Genomic DNA, 18,746 nt, shown 5'->3' with positions numbered 1-18,746 from the left:
TGCGATAGTTTTTTGTTCCCGACTCGTGAATGGAAACCATAGTAACCGAATAAGAATATACTGTTGATGCATCGGTCGTTTTTCCAATGGCTGTTGACACTTGTTTCGTTTACAATGTATATGTCTCACAAGAGCACATCCTCGTACGTGTAATCAGGTCGCACGAGCACAATCAATGGCGCTTTGCATATCAAAAGAAACATTTATGGCCTGCAGCACATTCATGCATTTGTTTTCATCAAACAACGCAGTTAATGGGAAAGCCAAAGTGGTTTCCAGCTCAGTTGAGTACGGAGGCATCAATGCTCATCCCCCGTTAGAAACCTTGCCAAGCCAGTGCGGGGAACTACACTTCTACTGTGACCACTACTGCCTCCCCTACAAAGTAGTACAATATTTGATTGACCTCGGACGAATGGAGGGGATGATGGGCTGGGTCATCGCGAGCCGATTGCTCTGCAGCCGAGCCAGCAGCTGGGAACGAACGCGCGTGCAAAACAGGTACAATGCGAGAGAGCGGTTTTGGATTTCCAATCTCCGCACACCGAACCCATACGATTTGGTTGCAAACGCAGCAGTACGTGGGCGTGTGCGCTTTATGCAACCCCGATGCAGCAAGCGAAGGATAGTGCGCGCTGAACGTTACAACACACGCGAAACAAAAATAGTTTAGCTTCGTACTGACATTTTCAGCCGTCACGTGGAGCCCGCGACACCGCCCAGCAGTAACGGCCGTTACAGAAGCTCGCGGTTCGAAACCGACCTGCCGCCCTGGTTAATGCCACAGTGTGTATTCACCAATACTCGGCAACCTCTCCTGTGCTCGCGGCGGACGTGAAAACATCCCCTGACGTCTGTCGAAACGAGTCGGCCACCGTGTGCGGGCATCGTGGTCCAAGTTTGCCTGATTTGAAAATGTACACCACCAATTTACTAGAATGGAAATGCGCACGGTAACATCGCACGCCGGCTGTGAACCCACGGCAGACTGTGTCTGTGAAAGACAGCGGCCTTCGCGAGGGCCTTGCGCTATACGGACGGCGCGAATACCAAATGTAATCCATTATGATTCATTATTATGATGCACCCCCCCCCTCCCACAGTCATTCAGGATTTGTGCGTAAGAATAACTTACCGAGGGGCCCACGTAATACCGTGAAGTGGCATCTATCATGCACAGCCATTAGCAAATGAGCATGTGTCCGCTGGCAATCGGCTGATGCCGTGGCCTGGAGTGGGATCTATTCTTGTCATCATGATCATGGAACGCTTGTGCAGGTGTGGCTGTCGGGTGGTGGAGGGTTACACGACAAACATTTGGCCAGATCTTTAAGTGGTCTCACCCAAAAATGTATCATGAAGTGGAATAGTGTTTCTATTTAAAGCTTTCGTGACTGCAGGGATTCATCTTCTTGGTTCTTTCGGTAAAGTCACGTAGAAGGGAAGTAATAAAATAATAAAAGCTCGGGGCAAGCATCTACACTATGGGGACCTCATTTGCCAGTAAAAATATGATAATTGGTTCTTTACCCTTCTATCTGGCAACAAAACTGACACCTATTTGCAAGGAGTCATGTTTGCATAGACCGCAATACCTGCAGTCATAAATACAAACAAAAGACATAACTCTGATAATGTGCACTGTCCTTGAAGTTGATTGGTCGGGTGTGGACCAATCAACTTCAAGGACAGTGCACATTATCAGAGTTATGTCTTTTGTTTGTATTTATGACTGCAGGTATTGCGGTCTATGCAAACATGACTCCTTGCAAAAAGGTGTCAGTTTTGTTGCCAGATAGAAGGGTAAAGAACCAATTATCAAAATAATAAAAATAAAACAATAAAATAAATTTCGATTTAAAGCTTTCGTGACTGCAGGGATTCATCTTATTGGTTCTTTCGGTAAAGTCACGTAGAAGGGAAGTAATAAAATAATAAAAATATAACATAACAAAATAATTCTCACGACGTTTCGGCCACAAAGCAAGCAGCCGTCTTCAGGTGGAGAACAGGTCTGTCGAGAAGACAGAGTCTTCAGAGAAGGCAGAGTTTTCAGACTCTGCCTTCTCGACAGACCTGTTCTCCACCTGAAGACGGCTGCTTGCGTATGTGGCCGAAACGTCGTGAGAATTATTTTGTTATGTTTTATTTTTATATTTTATTACTTCCCCTCTACGTGAACCAAGAAGTGGAATAGTGCTGTTTGTTGCTGGCCCCACTTGGTGGGCTAAGCATTTGAGCTTATGCTCAGGCCTCGCAAGCCACCACTATCTCTCATGTATCCTGCTATGCGATGATCCACCTAGCACCTTGCACAGGAGCCGACTTATTTCATCGCTCCATCTCCCCAGGAGACGTATTTTTGGATTCGTTACTCGTGAAGCATGGTAATATGCATTTTAATTGCTAATTCAGCCACGGTCGCAAAGAGAAACCATTATTTAAGGCATCCAATTACTGTCCTGTGTAGTATTTTTGGTTTCATTATTTATATTTTGACACGTCATAAATTGGCGCTGGAAAAGAGGAAAGCATGCCACCTTGAACACGGACACGTCCACAACTCAGAGACCTCACACAATTACAGATTGCACACACACACACACATCACAGACAAAAGTAGTAAATACAAACATCCCCCCTGCTAGTTTGTTTTCTACGCCACACCAGATACTCATTTTAGGCCGAGCCAGACTAGGGGAGGCCCAAGACCAGGTTCAGATATTCGTCAATGATGTTGTAAAATAGCAGGAATCAAACGAGGATTGCCAGGTGAGTAGCGCAGTGCACGAACCACTTCGACTGGCCACGTGGAATCTCCCACACACAAAAAGACAAAGATCCCCCGTTTAGCCTTGACAGACTGTAGGGGCAAGTGCTGTTAGCGAGCACCTATGAAGGCCGGAACGGTGCACGGGGGGTGGGTGGCCAGCACCAAGCCCGACCGCCTTTGTCTCCCTAGTGACGATGTGTAAACACTGCACCAGGTACTCATTTGAGGCTGAGTCGACCTATGGGGGTCCCAGGACCGGTTCAGATATTTGTCACCGATGTTGGCCGTGAGCGGGAATCGAACCCAGGTCGCCGGGTTCTTAGCGGAGCGCGCTAACCACTGCAATACCGCTCCTCCCACACACACAGACAAAGATCAAAGATCGCCCCGTGTAGCCTCAACAGACTGTAGGGGCAAGTGCTGTTAGCGAGCACCTATGAAGGCCGGAACGGCCAGCACCACGCCCGACCGCCTTTGTCTCCCCAGTGGCGATGTTTACTACACACCGCACCAAGTACTCATTTGAGGCTGAGTTGACCTCGGGGAGGCCCGGGACCAGTTTAGATAATCGTCACTGGTGTTGGCCGTGAGCGAAAATCGAACCCGTGTTACCGGGTTCATAGCGCAGCGCGCTAAACGCTACACTACCGCTCCCCACACACAGACACACAGACACACACCCACAGACACACACACAAAGACACACACACACACAGACACACACACACAGACACACACACAGACACACACACACAGTCACACACACAGACACACATATAGACACACATTTACCTGTACAGACGATACGGACGAGGGCTGTTGTTGGCGAGCTCCCGTTATTAAGGCTGACAGGGCACTCAATAACAAGGTGGTGTGATCAGCACTGTGCCCATTTGTCTTCACAGTGCTGATGTCATTGACAATCTGCAATAGGTACTCAATTAATTGACTCGACCTGCATCCCTCACACGCCGCTTGCCCCGTAGTGTTGCGTTTGGTTGTGGAATTGAGACCCTGATATGTGAATTTGCAATTCAGTGTCTGATCCAGTGGCAACAGCATCCCCCAAAGACGCATAAACAGCGGGGGGGTAAAGGCAAAGATACTCCATATAGCCTTGGGGGCCGTCCATAAATGACGTCACGCGATTTTGGACGATTTTGACCCCCCCACCCTCGTCACACGGCGTCACAAAAAGTCAGACCCCCCCTCAAATATGACGTCACAAAGCTCTGCCCCCCCCCCACCCCAAAATAAAACATGCTTCAAATCGCTTTAAACTATTGTCATTGTAGTGCGTATTTAATGTGGCGCTGCACTCTGATGTTGTAGGAGAAAACATTTATTAAAACGTCTATTTAATTAAGTAGAAAGTTTCGTCTATATTTATTTAAAGTTGCGCATTTTCACGTGACGTCACATTTCTCAACCCCCCCCCCCCCCTCGTCACACATCGTCACAAATGTCTAGGTGCGTGACGTCATTTATGGACGACCCCATAACAGACTTGTGAGGCAAGTGCTGTTTCCGAGCACCTGCGAAGGGCGACACGGCACACCAGGGGGTGGGGGGTGGCCAACACCGCGCCAGGTACTCATCTGAGGCTGAGTCAACCTAGGGGAGGCCCAGGACCGGTTGAGATAAACGTCACCATTGTTGGCCGTGAGCGGGAATCGAACTCGGGTGGCCGGGCTTGTAGTGGAGTGCACTAACCACTCCACTATCACTCCCCAATACTTACTCACGCACAGGCAAAATGACACTCGCAAACACGCACACACATTCATACACGCATACAAAGGCCCATACGCACTCACATTCTCTAATCTCTTTCTCTGCATATTGTCGCCACAGAGGCTTTGTGCCTGCATGCGTAGCAAACACTTGGCCTGCGTGGATGGACATGTAAGTCCCCTCACTGCCACTGAATAATTAACAGACAGCATCAGCACGAACGATCGGTGGATGGGATAAGAAACAAAGACTGGTTCTTGTTGTTAAGGCTGTGTTTGCATTCACTCCCATTTCTAGAATATAAAAAGACAAAGATTCCCCGTATAGCCTTAACCGACTTTTGGGGCAAGTGCTGTTCAGCGAGTAGCACCTTATGATGTCCGGCACGGCACACATGGGGGTGGGTGGCCAGCACCACGCCCGGCCGCCTTTCTCTCCCTCGTGGCGAAGTTTTTTTTACAGATCACACCAGGTACTCATTTGAAGCTGAGTCGACCTTGGGGAGGCCCCGGACCGGACCAGATAATCGTCACCGGTGTTGGCCGTGAGTGAGCCCAGGTCGCCGGGTTCGTAGCGCTTCCCACATTTCTAGATCGCACACACACACGGACCTCGCCGCCACGCACACGAACTCACATTCATTCTCACACAGGGTTGCCGATCAATGATTCATTCACCTTGCCTTCCTATTGAAAACAACCACAAATATTGCAGTGAAGTCGAGCACTTCACGGACACGACCGTGCTATCCTCGCGCAGGCAAACGGAATATTTACAACAACAACGACCGTCAGTTCCGCCACTAAATGGCGGTGACGTTGCCACGGTGCTTTGTGAGGCCATCACGTGAAGTGTCAAATGCCCATTGGCAGGAAGGTCACGGGGACAGACCCCCCACCCCACCCTAGGTGTCACGGGTTCATATTCTTAGGTTTTTTCGGTAAAGTCACGTAGGTAAAACAATTAAATTAATAAAAGTAAAATAAAAAATAAAATAAAAATCACGACGTTTCGGAGGCAACACAAGCTTCCGTCTTCAACACAGCAATTGTGCTGTGACGGTTCCACCTGAAGACGGAAGCTTGTGTTGCCTCCGAAACGTCGTGATTTTTATTTTATTTTTATTTTACTTTTATTAATTAAAAAATACTTTTATTAATTTTAATTTTTTACCTACGTGACTTTACCGAAAAAACCTAAGAATATGAATCCTTGCAGTCACGAAAGCTTAAAATCTAGAATTAAGTGTCACGGGTTGACCGGCTGACCACCTAATGGCTTCTCACTATTTCAACATGCTGCGTTTTAGCCGCCCAACGCTCTTGCTCATTGTTGTGAGCGGCGTTCGAGGGTGACTCTTCCTGTCACCCTCGTGTCATTTGATCACACGGGACACTTTGTGGGGTTGCTCATGGTGGGTTTGAGGTTAAATTTGACTCCCGATTGAATACGTGCGTGGGTTAATACGAGCATTGGTCAAGCTTTCGTCGAGGTTAAAAGTTAACATTCGGGTTAAGAACGGTCCAGGATTTACCCGAATACTTCCGGTCAAAAATCGTTAGCAACAAATTTTTAACCAACAAAAAACTGCAATTTAATTTGGAAGTCGACTCAGATAAACCTCGATTTCCCTCCAGTCACAGAGACGATGGTGTCTGAGAGGATGTCCACCGTCAAAACGGAGCGACAGAATCAGCTTGTTTGCAGGCGCTGCTAGCCCAGTGATCTTCACTAATTCTCAGAGGGGCGCCACTTTCACCGATAAGGCATCGTCAGAAGTGAGGGCCGCCACACATTTGGCAGCACGAGGATGGATGAGGGTGTTGTCACGTGTGTGTATTGTCGGGGCCCGCGTGTCACGGGCCGTCCTCAAGGCCACCTGAGGCCTCCAGTGGGCCACGGTGGCCTTGCGATGAAGAACACCGCGCGAGGTGGATTGCGTCATCGCAGAGTCGTGAGTGATGACGACGGAGTTGGCAGAGTTTCACCCAGCGGTGGGTTGGTCGTGGCCGATGATTAAGTTGGTGTCACATAGACAATGATCACAACTTTGTTTTAAAGCTTTCGTGACTGCAGGGATTCGTATTCTTGGTTCTTTCGGTAAAGTCACGTAGAAGGGAAATAATAAAATAATATAAACTTTCATCCATCGTCATAATGACCACAACGTTCAGCTGTTAAGTTGTACAAGTCCTGTTAGCAAGCAGCTATGAACTCACGACCCAGGGTGAGGCCCCAGAAGAGGTTCGTGGTTTTGACAGCACGTGTCACTGGTATTGCCACTGATATTCATCAAACTCCGATTGGTGGAATTATAGTGGAGATGTCAAACCACCTAAACACCTCAACAAGAAGGCAAAGACATGCACACCAGAGACTAAATACCCCTTGTGTAGCCTTGGACAGACTGCCGGGGCCAGTGCTGTCAGAGAGCATTCATGAAGACCGGCACAGCACACAAGGAGGTGGGTGGCAAAAACCATGCCCGACCGCCTTTGTTTCCCCAGTCATGATTTACACACCATACCGGATACTCATTTAAGGCTGAATCGACCTAGCAGAGGCCCATGACCATTTCAAATATTCGTCATTGTGAGCAGTGAGTGGGAATCGAACTCGGGTCGCCGGGTTCGTAGCGCAGTGCACTCATCACACGCATGCCCACAGACACGCACACACAAAGGTAAGCATGTGCCCATATGCATGCATGCCCATAATAGAGGTTTGTGGGTGAGATCGCGTGAATATAAATGCGTCGTTAAACCCGCCACCACACGACACAGCCAATTAGTAAGGGTTGTCACGTCAACAACACGTAGTTATGAGTTCAGCACTAACCGGTGTGTTGGAGACTAAACACACAACATTTAGAATTCGAGTCCGACGTTTCGCTGGTAATGACAATGAGCCTCATCAGGCGGCAGCCAGAGTTGTCGGAGAAATCCTCCTCCTGGTTCGGTCTTGAACATGCATGCATTGCATGTACTTTGAACTTCTTTCACACCGTACGTAGCCAACCGTCCCTAATGGGAGGTTCTGGGGGAAGGACAACAAACTAAACGCACACAAAAAGCGCTTCTAAAGAAATGAGTTTGCAACGGAGATCTCTTGCACAACTGCACGTAACAGAGTGAGTAGAAGTCACAAACGCACGCTTCCCCCATAACAGCCGCCATTCGCTACGAAGTGCCGGTGGCGTCACCACGGCGCTTGTGCCAGGCTAGGTGCACGTTAAGGCCACGTGCAGTGTCGAACGTCTGCTGGCAAGAGGTCAGACCCAGGTGTCATGGGTCGACTGACTGAGATGCACCACCCGTGCCCCTTACTGTGCCAACTCGCTGCGTTTTATACCCGGCGCTCCGCTCGTTGTTGTGAGCGTCGCTCCGCTTGCCCTCTGTTGTTGTTGGAGGGCGACTGCCTCCAACTGCCCAGTAGCAGCGTCCTTCACGAGCCTCCTTCACAGAGGCCGATCTTGACACCGCTGGTACCAGTCATCGGCAAGTCCACTCAGCTCCACGTCCTCCTGTACCACATCACTCCATCTCTTCTCTAGCCCGCGTCACTCACCCACTCACTCACCCATCGCTCAATCTCTTCTCTAGCCCATGTCACTCACTCACCCACTCACCTATCACTCCATCTCTTCTCCAGGCCGCGTCACTCACCCACTCACTCACCCATCACTCCATCTCTTCTCGAGCCCGTGTCACTCACCCACTCACTCACCCATCACTCCATCTCTTCTCTAGCCCGTGTCACTCACCCACTCACTCACCCATCACTCCATCTCATCTCCAGGCCGTGCCACTCACCCACCCACTCACCCACCCACTCACCCATCACTCCATCTCTTCTCTAGTCCGTGTCACTCATTCACCCACTCACTCACACACTCACCCACCCACCCACTCACCCATCACTTCATCTCCTCTCTAGCCCGTGCCGCGCCTGTTTAGCCCCCTCTCTATCCGGTGGCTGGGCATGCGGGCTACATGGCCCAGCTTGCCCCACAGACATACAAAGATCCCCCGTATAGCCTTCACAGGGGGTGGGTGGGCCAGCGCTACGCCCGACCGCCTTTGTCTCCCCAATGGCGATGTTTACACACCGCACCGGGTACTCATTTGAGGCCGAGTCGACCTAGGGGAGGCGCAGGACCGGTTCGGATAATCATCATCGGTGTTGGGTGTGAGCAGGAATCGAACTCGTGTCGCCGGGTTCGTAGCACAGCGCGCTAACCGCTACACCACCACTCCCCACACACAGACACACATACAGACACACACACAGACACACAGACACACACAGACAGACACACACACAGACAGACAGACATAGAGAGAGACACACAGACACACACACACAGACAGACACACACAGACACACACACAGACACACACACAGACAGACACACACACAGACACACACACACACAGACACACACACAGACACACACAGACACACAGACAGACACACACAGACACACACACAGACACACACAGACACACGGCCCTCTCATCCCACACCCAACCCAGCAAGCCTAACACACCCCCCCCTCCCATTCAATTTCTGACAAATTGTTTAAGAAACACAATTGTGTTACTTTAAATCACAACATTGCTGAATTGCCATCTATTTTACGTATTTATTAACGCAATGATCTTAAGCCATCTTGCTGTAAGCGAGGCCTCTAAATTGGGAGCAATATATGGATCGTATGCAAATAAGTGGCAATCATACGAAAGATGTGTGCCAATTATCAATGCAACGTAAATAGTAAAAAGTAGTATGTACATGCGAATGTGCGTCTATCATTGTAAATTATTAAATACAAACATTTTATGCAGTTGTTGTTCGTAGTGTATATCAATTGATATATTAATCGTTAAATCATCTGTATTCATGACATTGGAATTTTAGGCTGGGTTTGGGCTGGTCACCACATCTGGACCCTTAAAGGGCACAGCCACATAAATCGCACCACGTAAATATATTTTAAAAATATCCTTATAAATTCCATCTTACATTGCTAAATATATAATGGCAACAACAATTGAATAAATGTAACACAAAAAGGATATTCAACGCAAAAATACACATTTGTTTAAATGTAATATATATTCATGCGTAACATTACAGTTGTTGCCATTGATAGTCAACACGCGTAGCTGAACGAATTTCCGCGCAATTTCATTAAAAAAAAAATTCCCTTCACAACCTAAAAACAAAACGCACAAAATAAAATCGCAATGCGCGCGACGAGTCCCGTTCATTTAAAAAAAAACCCGCGATATTCCAGAGAAAACTAACGGCGGTGGTAGCGGCGGTGGCGGCGGCGGCGTTGATTTTACCTCTCTCGGCTTTGTCCGGGCTCCGCGTCGAACGTGGAAACCAGCGCCGCTCGACGCCAACCAAACAATGCAGCGGCGACAAAATACGAAATATATTTCCGTGGTGGACGTGAAGCGACGTAAAAAAATAAAAAAAATTCGACACAAACACGATATTTATTTGAACGAATTTTGTTGCAGAAAAAAACAAAGAGGCGGTTCTTTTCGTTGCGTTGTGTGCCCGTGGCGAGCTGACGCTGCTGCTGCTGCCGCTGCTGCTGCTGCTGCCGAGCGCTCTGCGCTCTCCCGACAACGCGAGGCGGGAGTGGTGGTGGTGGTGGTGGGGGGGCAGCGATTAGTCGTTGAATCTTGCGAGGCAGAGAGCCCTCCAACGTACGGCGCGAAAGAAGTTCACACCCGTGCGGTGCTTACACTGGGAGTGAGCGAGCTTTGCTGCAGCAGCAGCCTCTAGTCGAGGTTACCCTTGGTCTACTCTTCCACGCCGGCCTGACGTCTTGGTAGGAGAGGTGGTTGAGAGTGAGCCTCCACACTGCCCTGGTGCACAGAGGCAGTTGTGGGGTAGGGTTTCTGACCACTCACCCCAGAGCCGTCCCTTAGGGTAACGATTAACCGGGGGGGGGGGGGACGCCCCGGGCACCGCGCTTTGGGGGGTGACGAGGGCGCGCTTTAACGTGAGGGATGGCCCAGCACTTGCACCGTCGTTTTCAGCTGCCGCTCCGGGAGATAGAATCTAACCTGTGGATTTGTGGTGGCAAGCTGCCTCCCGCAACACAGTAATTCTCTCAGCCCCAGCGAGGCACTCAGGAACGCGAGGCGACTTGCTGATGTGAATACCAATGACATTGTATACATCTCACTGTAGCACGACCCCTGCCGGGTAGGGCTGGTGTTGCCTCGCGGATACTAAACTAACGCTGTGGAACACGTCGTAGGCTTTCTAGACCAATATCATCCATAACACAGGGGTTTTTTGGAACCTGTATTATAAACTAAAACGACTAATTGTATTGTTTTACCAGGTAAGGTCCCACTGAGCTATACGATACTGTTTAGCTCTTTCTTCAGAAGCGACCTGCCCATCACCAATGATGACTTGACGAAGCGACTTTCACCCTGTGTGTGGAAATGCACACCAGCAGCACAAGTACTCTAAACGCGTGATTATTGTAAATGTGGAGGGAAAAACCGGAGGACCCCGATAAAACCCACCCAACCATGGGAAGAACAAACTCCGAAGACAATATACAGGCTGTCAGGGTCTGGATCGAACCCACGACCTCCTGTGTACCAGGCGAGGTAGTTAACATCTCACCACCGTGGCACCCCCAATATTCAGATCGTCAGGGTCAGGACTGAACCCACGACCTCCTGTGTACCACGCGAGGTAGTTAACATCTCACCACCGTGGCACCCCCAATATGCAGATTGTCAGGGTCAGGATGGAACCCACGACCTCCTGTGTACCAGGCGAGGTAGTTAACATCTCACCACCACTGAGTAAGGGCGAAGCGTAAATGACATTGACAGATTCCCCGTGAGAGACGGCACAGATTATAGGCAGCAGACCCGAGAGAGAAGAGAGAGTTTTGCGAGTATCCAAGTTGCTGTTGGTGTGTGACAAGGCGCGAGGTGGTCTGATCACTCATTAGGGGCCGTCCATAAATGACGTCACGCACCTGGGGGGGGGGGGGTCAGATATTTGTGACGATGTGTGACGAGGCGGGGGAGGTTTTAGAAATGGGACTTCACATCAAAATGCGCAACTTTAAATAAATATAGACAACACGTTCTACTTAATTAAATAGACTTTTTAATAAATGTTTTCTCCTACAACATCAGAGTGCAGCGCCACATTAAATACGCACTACAATGACAATAGTTTAAAGCGATTTGAAGCATGTTTTATTTGGGGGGGGGGGCAGAGCTTTGTGACGTCATATTTGAGGGGGGGTCTGACTTTTTGTGACGCCGTGTGACGAGGGGGGGGGGGTCAAAAATCGTCCAAAATCGCGTGACGTCATTTATGGACGGCCCCTTACACACAACGTGCTTGACCCACCACCACAACACCACCTTGCTGGTTTCAACAGTGTCGCGTCGTCAGCGTATCTCTTCCACTATTTACATTCTCCACACCGACGCTCGTGGCTATGGCGAGTTGTGTGTCACGATGTAATGTCGTGTCCAACTGGGACCCCAGCGCCCTTCGCTAATTCCCAGAGAGGCGCGACCACTTTGCACCGGGAAGACGTCGTCGGTACGAGGGACGCCACACATTTGAAACCATTGGGGGTTTGACAGCAGCACGATGATGGTGATGATGATGGGGAGGTGTTGATGATGATGATGATGAGGAGGGGCCGCACTAAAGGTCACCAGGGGTCTCACTAAAGGCCACCAGGGGCCTCACTAAAGGTCACCAGGGGTCTCACTAAAGGTCACCAGGGGTCTCACTAAAGGCCACCAGGGATCTCACAAAAGGCCACCAGGGGCCTCACTAAAGGTCACCAGGGATCTCACTAAAGGTCACCAGGGGTCTCACTAAAGGCCACCAGGGATCTCACTAAAGGTCACCAGGGGCCTCACTAAAGGTCACCAGGGGCCTCACTAAAGGTCACCAGGGGTCTCACAAAAGGCCACCAGGGGTCTCACTAAAGGTCACCAGGGATCTCACAAAAGGCCACCAGGGATCTCACTAAAGGCCACCAGGGGCCTCACTAAAGGTCACCAGGGATTCCACAAAAGGCCACCAGGGGTCTCACTAAAGGCCACCAGGGATCTCACTAAAGGTCACCAGGGGCCTCACTAAAGGTCACCAGGGGCCTCACTAAAGGTCACCAGGGGTCTCACTAAAGGCCACCAGGGGTCTCACTAAAGGCCACCAGGGGTCTCACTAAAGGTCACCAGGGGCCTCACTAAAGGCCACCAGGGGTCTCACTAAAGGCCACCAGGGGCCTCACTAAAGGTCACCAGGGGTCTCACTAAAGGTCACCAGGGGCCTCACTAAAGGTCACCAGGGGTCTCACTAAAGGTCACCAGGGGCCTCACTAAAGGCCACCAGGGGCCTCACTAAAGGCCACCAGGGGCCTCACTAAAGGTCACCAGGGGTCTCACTAAAGGTCACCAGGGGCCTCACTAAAGGTCACCAGGGGTCTCACTAAAGGTCACCAGGGGTCTCACTAAAGGTCACCAGGGGTCTCACTAAAGGTCACCAGGGGCCTCACTAAAGGCCACCAGGGGTCTCACTAAAGGTCACCAGGGGCCGCACTAAAGGCCACCAGGGGCCTCACTAAAGGCCACCAGGGGCCTCACTAAAGGCCACCAGGGGTCTCACTAAAGGTCACAAGGGGCCGCACTAAAGGCCACCAGGGGCCTCACTAAAGGCCACCAGGGGTCTCACTAAAGGCCACCAGGGGTCTCACTAAAGGTCACCAGGGGCCGCACTAAAGGCCACCAGGGGTCTCACTAAAGGTCACCAGGGGTCTCACTAAAGGCCACCAGGGGTCTCACTAAAGGTCACCAGGGGCCTCACTAAAGGCCACCAGGGGTCTCACTAAAGGTCACCAGGGGTCTCACTAAAGGTCACCAGGGGTCTCACTAAAGGCCACCAGGGGCCTCACTAAAGGCCACCAGGGGTCTCACTAAAGGTCACCAGGGGTCTCACTAAAGGCCACCAGGGGCCTCACTAAAGGCCACCAGGGGTCTCACTAAAGGCCACCAGGGGTCTCACTAAAGGTCACCAGGGGCCTCACTAAAGGCCACCAGGGGTCTCACTAAAGGTCACCAGGGGTCTCACTAAAGGTCACCAGGGGCCGCACTAAAGGCCACCAGGGGTCTCACTAAAGGTCACCAGGGGTCTCACTAAAGGTCACCAGGGGCCTCACTAAAGGCCACCAGGGGTCTCACTAAAGGCCACCAGGGGTCTCACTAAAGGTCACCAGGGGCCTCACTAAAGGTCACCAGGGGTCTCACTAAAGGTCACCAGGGGCCTCACTAAAGGTCACCAGGGGTCTCACTAAAGGCCACCAGGGGTCTCACTAAAGGCCACCAGGGGTCTCACTAAAGGTCACCAGGGGTCTCACTAAAGGTCACCAGGGGCCTCACTAAAGGCCACCAGGGGTCTCACTAAAGGTCACCAGGGGTCTCACTAAAGGCCACCAGGGGTCTCACTAAAGGTCACCAGGGGCCTCACTAAAGGCCACCAGGGGTCTCACTAAAGGCCACCAGGGGTCTCACTAAAGGCCACCAGGGGTCTCACTAAAGGCCACCAGGGGTCTCACTAAAGGCCACCAGGGGTCTCACTAAAGGCCACCAGGGGCCTCACTAAAGGCCACCAGGGGTCTCACTAAAGGCCACCAGGGGTCTCACTAAAGGCCACCAGGGGTCTCACTAAAGGCCACCAGGGGCTTCACTAAAGGCCACCAGGGGTCTCACTAAAGGCCACCAGGGGTCTCACTAAAGGTCACCAGGGGTCTCACTAAAGGTCACCAGGGGTCTCACTAAAGGCCACCAGGGGCTTCACTAAAGGCCACCAGGGGCTTCACTAAAGGTCACCAGGGGTCTCACTAAAGGCCACGTGTGTGTCTGTGTGTCTGTGTGTGTGTCTGTGTGTGTGTCTGTTTGTGTGTGTCTGTGTGCGATTATTGTGGGGAGCAGTAGTGTAGTGGTTAGCGCTACGCTGCGCTACAAACCTGGCGACCCGAGTTCAATTCCCGCTCACGGCCAACACCGCCAGTGACGATGATCTGAACCGATCCTGGGCCTTCCCCTAGGTCGACTCAGCCTCAAATGAGTACCTGGTGTAGCGGTGTGTCAGCATCGCCACTGGGGAGACAAAGGCTGCCGGGCGTGGTGTTGGTCACCCGCCCCCTCGTGTGCCGTTCTGGCCCTCATAGGTGCTCGCTAACAGCACTTGCCCCTACAGTCTGTTACAGGCTATACGGGGGGTCTTTGTCTTTTTGATCATCGTTTCAGATTGAATTATTTTGAGCTTTCAGGAGCAATGCAATTGGAGGGCTACGCCTGTTGCCACTGTGGCTCGGAGATGTTGACTACCTCGCCTGGTACACAGGAGCGCGTGGGTTCGATCCCGACCCTGACGCCTGCTGCTGTATACTTGGAGTTTGCGTGTCTCTCTCTCCCCGTGGATTTTTCTCCGGGTCCTCCGGTTTCCCCCGCCACATGTAGAATCCACGTGCATTTATTCGTTATCATAAAGCTTTTTGGCTTCGATCGCAAAAGTATAAATGTTTCGTAACCCTCCACCACCCTACACAGCCAGTTAAGGTCGTCACGTAAATAACGCGCAAAAAGTTCACTACTTCAGCCCACCGGTGTGTTTGGAAAGCAAATCTACAACATTTACAATTTGAATGCGTTTCGCTGGTTATTACATCCAGCATCATCGGGCGATTTGCCAGAATAGTGAAGCCCTCCACCTGCGTCCGGTCTTAAATAGTGCAGCAGAGATCAGAGGCGGAGGAGAGGGGGGGGGGTATTGTAATTGTATAATATATTAGTAATAAGTTAGTTAGCATGTGTTTCCTCTTTAAGTAATGCAGTTGTAAGATATATTACTTAATAAGACGCTTCGAGGCCGCACTAAGGCTGTAGCTGTAAGAGCGGTGGAAAATATTTGTGTTTCTCTCAATTTCAATGGATTCTCGAATTAGTCTCGGCCAGTAATAATTAGTTTGACACGACACTTCAGCGTTATCAACATCAAATGAGTTTCCTTGTTGGCAAGCTTGTTTTTCAACTGCCGACAGCTGCGTTTGAGAGTATTTATGATGTATTTGCTGTTGTTTTAGTCTTACGCTAATGTTACGTCCCGGCTGTCCAATATAGCATCTGGCACTAAAGCAAATAATCCGAAACACACCTTCTGTTGATAACTTAGGCAATTCATCTTTAGTACAAGATACACATTTTTTTTTATTTGTGTACCGTGTCAAATTTACTCTGATTTGTAGTTTTTCCAAAACGCGAGCTAATTTGTCAATTACTCCCGCAAAATATGGTATCTTAATTGTTTTAATAACCTGATCGCTTTCAGCAGTATTGCTGTTCGATCTTAGTTTGGCATTCAATGCTCTGTTAATTTGAGCATGATTGTCGCCATTCTTTAACATGTTTAATCTCTATCCTCAGACGTTCACCATCTCACACTGTTTTAGCCCGATGTATGAGTGTCTTGATGATGCAAATCTGCATTCAGATAGGCATCAGTGTGCGTTCCCTTTCGGTAAACGCTGTCTGTTATTTTACCATTTAGGCCGCGTCCAAGCAACATATCCAGGAATGGGAGTGTGTTAGCCACCTCCATTTCCATGGTGAACTGGATGGGCGGGTTTTGCGAATTGAGATGATTTAGAAATTCATTAAGTGGCCAGACAACCAAAGTGTCATCTACATATCTAAACCAAAAAGATGGTTTTAATGTACTCTTGCTTCAAAGTCTTCCATGTACAGATTCGCAATAGCAGGAGACAAAGGAGAGCTCATTTCTGCTCCTTTCTTTTGTTTAAAGAAGTCACCTCTCCATAAGAAATACGTGTTATGTAGACAATGGTCGGCTAGTTTTGGAATTGCCATCTATTTAAGATCCTTCAACAAACTCCGGGATAAGAAGGCTCAGCTAATCGAGTCTCTCACCTTTCTGAAGAGATGCCGCGACTCTAAGGTAATACCAAACGCATTTACACTAACCTCTGCTACTGTAACTTCTTCTAATGCTATCCATAAATATGCTAAATTCCTCTTGATGTGCAAATTATTTTGTCAAGGCGCTCTTCCCCCTCCATCCCAGCTTAAATAGACGCTCCAAGCCTGGGGCGTGTCATTCAGACTCTGTCTTCTTGACAGGCCGAAACGTCGTGAGAATTATTTTATTATGTTTTATTTTGTATTATTTTTTTATTATTTCCATTCTACGTGACTTTACCGAAAGAACCAAGAAGATGAACACATTTACACTTACGCGATCTAACTCAAAAACCTTTATTATGAATAATATTGGTCACGAAAGCCTACGTTTCGATTTAAAGCTTTCGTGACTGCAGGGATTCATATTATTGGTTCTATCGGTAAAGTCACGTAGAAGGGAAATGATTATGTTTTATTTTTATTATTTTATTATTTCCCTTCTACGTGACTTTACCGAAAGAACCAAGCCTTACGTGTTAAACTGCGCGTATTAGTATTTGGCTTTTGTGAATGTACACGTGCTGACAAGCCACTTCTTTGAGCCATCAATTGCGATGGCTGGGCCGCTTCTGAAGAGACGAGCTACACCGCTCAGCGGGACCTGGACCTGGCAGTGCAACGTGGTCGGGATTGACCCCATGACCTCCGGTATGCCAGGCGAGGATCATAGCATGTCCCAGCTTCACTGGGTGGGACAGAGGCGGCAGCAGCAGAAGCAGCAGGGAGATGGAATTGGCCAATCCGCTGCGGGTCGCTGAACAACGGCGCCTCCCCAGACCCCTTCGTGGTGTGCCACCATCGCCACTTGCCCCTCCCACGTGACGCCCCTTCCACGTGACGCCCCTCGACTTGATCGTCCTCCTAGCGCCTCTGAGGCGTCACGGTGGCTAGGAGATGTTAACTACCTCGCCTGGTGTACAGGAGGTCATGGGTCGATCCCGACACTGACACCTGCTGTATATTTGGAGTTTGCGTGTCTCTCTCTCTCATCATCATCATCACGGTGGCTAAGAGATGTTAACTACCTCGCCTGGTATACAGGAGGTCGTGGGTTCGATCCCGACACTGACACCTGCTGTATATTTGGAGTTTGCGTGTCTCTCTCTCTCATCATCATCACGGTGGCTAGGAGATGTTAACTACCTCGCCTGCTATACAGGAGGTCGTGGGTTCGATCCCGACACTGACACCTGCTGTATATTTGGAGTATGCGTGTCTCTCTCTCTCATCATCATCATCATCACGGTGGCTAGGAGATGTTAACTACCTCGCCTGATGTGCAGGAAGTCGTGGGTTCGACCCCGACCCTGACGCCTGCTGCATATTTGGAGTTTGCGTGTCTCTATCATCATCATCACGGTGGCTAGGAGATGTTAACTACCTCGCCTGGTGTGCAGGAGGTCGTGGGTTCGATCCCGACACTGACACCTGCTGTATATTTGGAGTTTGCGTGTTTCTCTCTCTCATCATCATCACGGTGGCTATGAGATGTTAACTACCTCGCCTGCTATACAGGAGGTCGTGGGTTCGATCCCGACACTGACACCTGCTGTATATTTGGAGTATGCGTGTCTCTCTCTCTCATCATCATCATAACGGTGGCTAGGAGATGTTAACTACCTCGCCTGATGTGCAGGAAGTCGTGGGTTCGACCCCGACCCTGACGCCTGCTGCATATTTGGAGTTTGCGTGTCTCTATCATCATCATCACGGTGGCTAGGAGATGTTAACTACCTCGCCTGGTATAAGGAGGTCGTGAGTTATATCCCGACACTGACACTGCTGTATATTTGGAGTTTGCGTGTCTCTCGCCTTGTGGTCGCGTGGATTTCCCCCCGGGGTTTTCCCTCCACACTTAGAATCAACATCACAGTGCGTTTAGAGTATTTGGCTGCTATACATTTCCACGTGATAAGCCACTTCGTTGAGCTGTCATTTGTGACCAGGTCGCTTCTGAAAAATCGTTATATAGCTCAGTGGGACTTACCTGGTAAAATAAGATGTTTTTAATAGTTTTAGTTTAGGTGGTGTCATGTTTAGTTTTAGTAATCTCTCTCGCTCTCGACGAGAGTTAAAAATGATTGGTTCAAGCGAGCCTGACCGCTGATGAGACACCAACTCCAAGCTTCTGAGACAGCCATCGTGGCTTCGACCGTGGAAGCTAAGTATCGGTAGTGAGCACG

At 49.9% G+C, this 18,746-nt stretch overlaps 1 protein-coding gene across 6 annotated transcripts in view; it reads right to left on the bottom strand.

The window, feature by feature from the left end:
* Positions 1–10,486, bottom strand: part of LOC133357651 (gamma-aminobutyric acid receptor subunit alpha-5-like) — a 74,590-nt gene extending 64,104 nt beyond the window's left edge. For 5 of the 6 annotated variants that reach the window (XM_061575721.1, XM_061575724.1, XM_061575723.1 and 2 more), the window contains exon 1: positions 9,859–10,486. The gene's annotated coding sequence lies outside the window, so the exon portion shown is untranslated. Of the gene's footprint in view, positions 1–7,858; positions 8,027–9,858 lie in introns of those variants that run through there. The other variant, XM_061575722.1, reaches the window with a different exon arrangement.
* Between the last annotated feature and the right edge of the window lie 8,260 nt (positions 10,487–18,746).

The sequence above is a fragment of the Lethenteron reissneri genome, chromosome 59 (assembly GCF_015708825.2).
Source record: "Lethenteron reissneri isolate LAM-NWPU_2019-01 chromosome 59, ASM1570882v1, whole genome shotgun sequence".
Taxonomy (NCBI): domain Eukaryota; kingdom Metazoa; phylum Chordata; class Hyperoartia; order Petromyzontiformes; family Petromyzontidae; genus Lethenteron; species Lethenteron reissneri.
The sequence above is the reverse complement of the archived record's forward strand: the minus strand, read 5'-3'. Positions and strand labels throughout refer to the sequence as shown.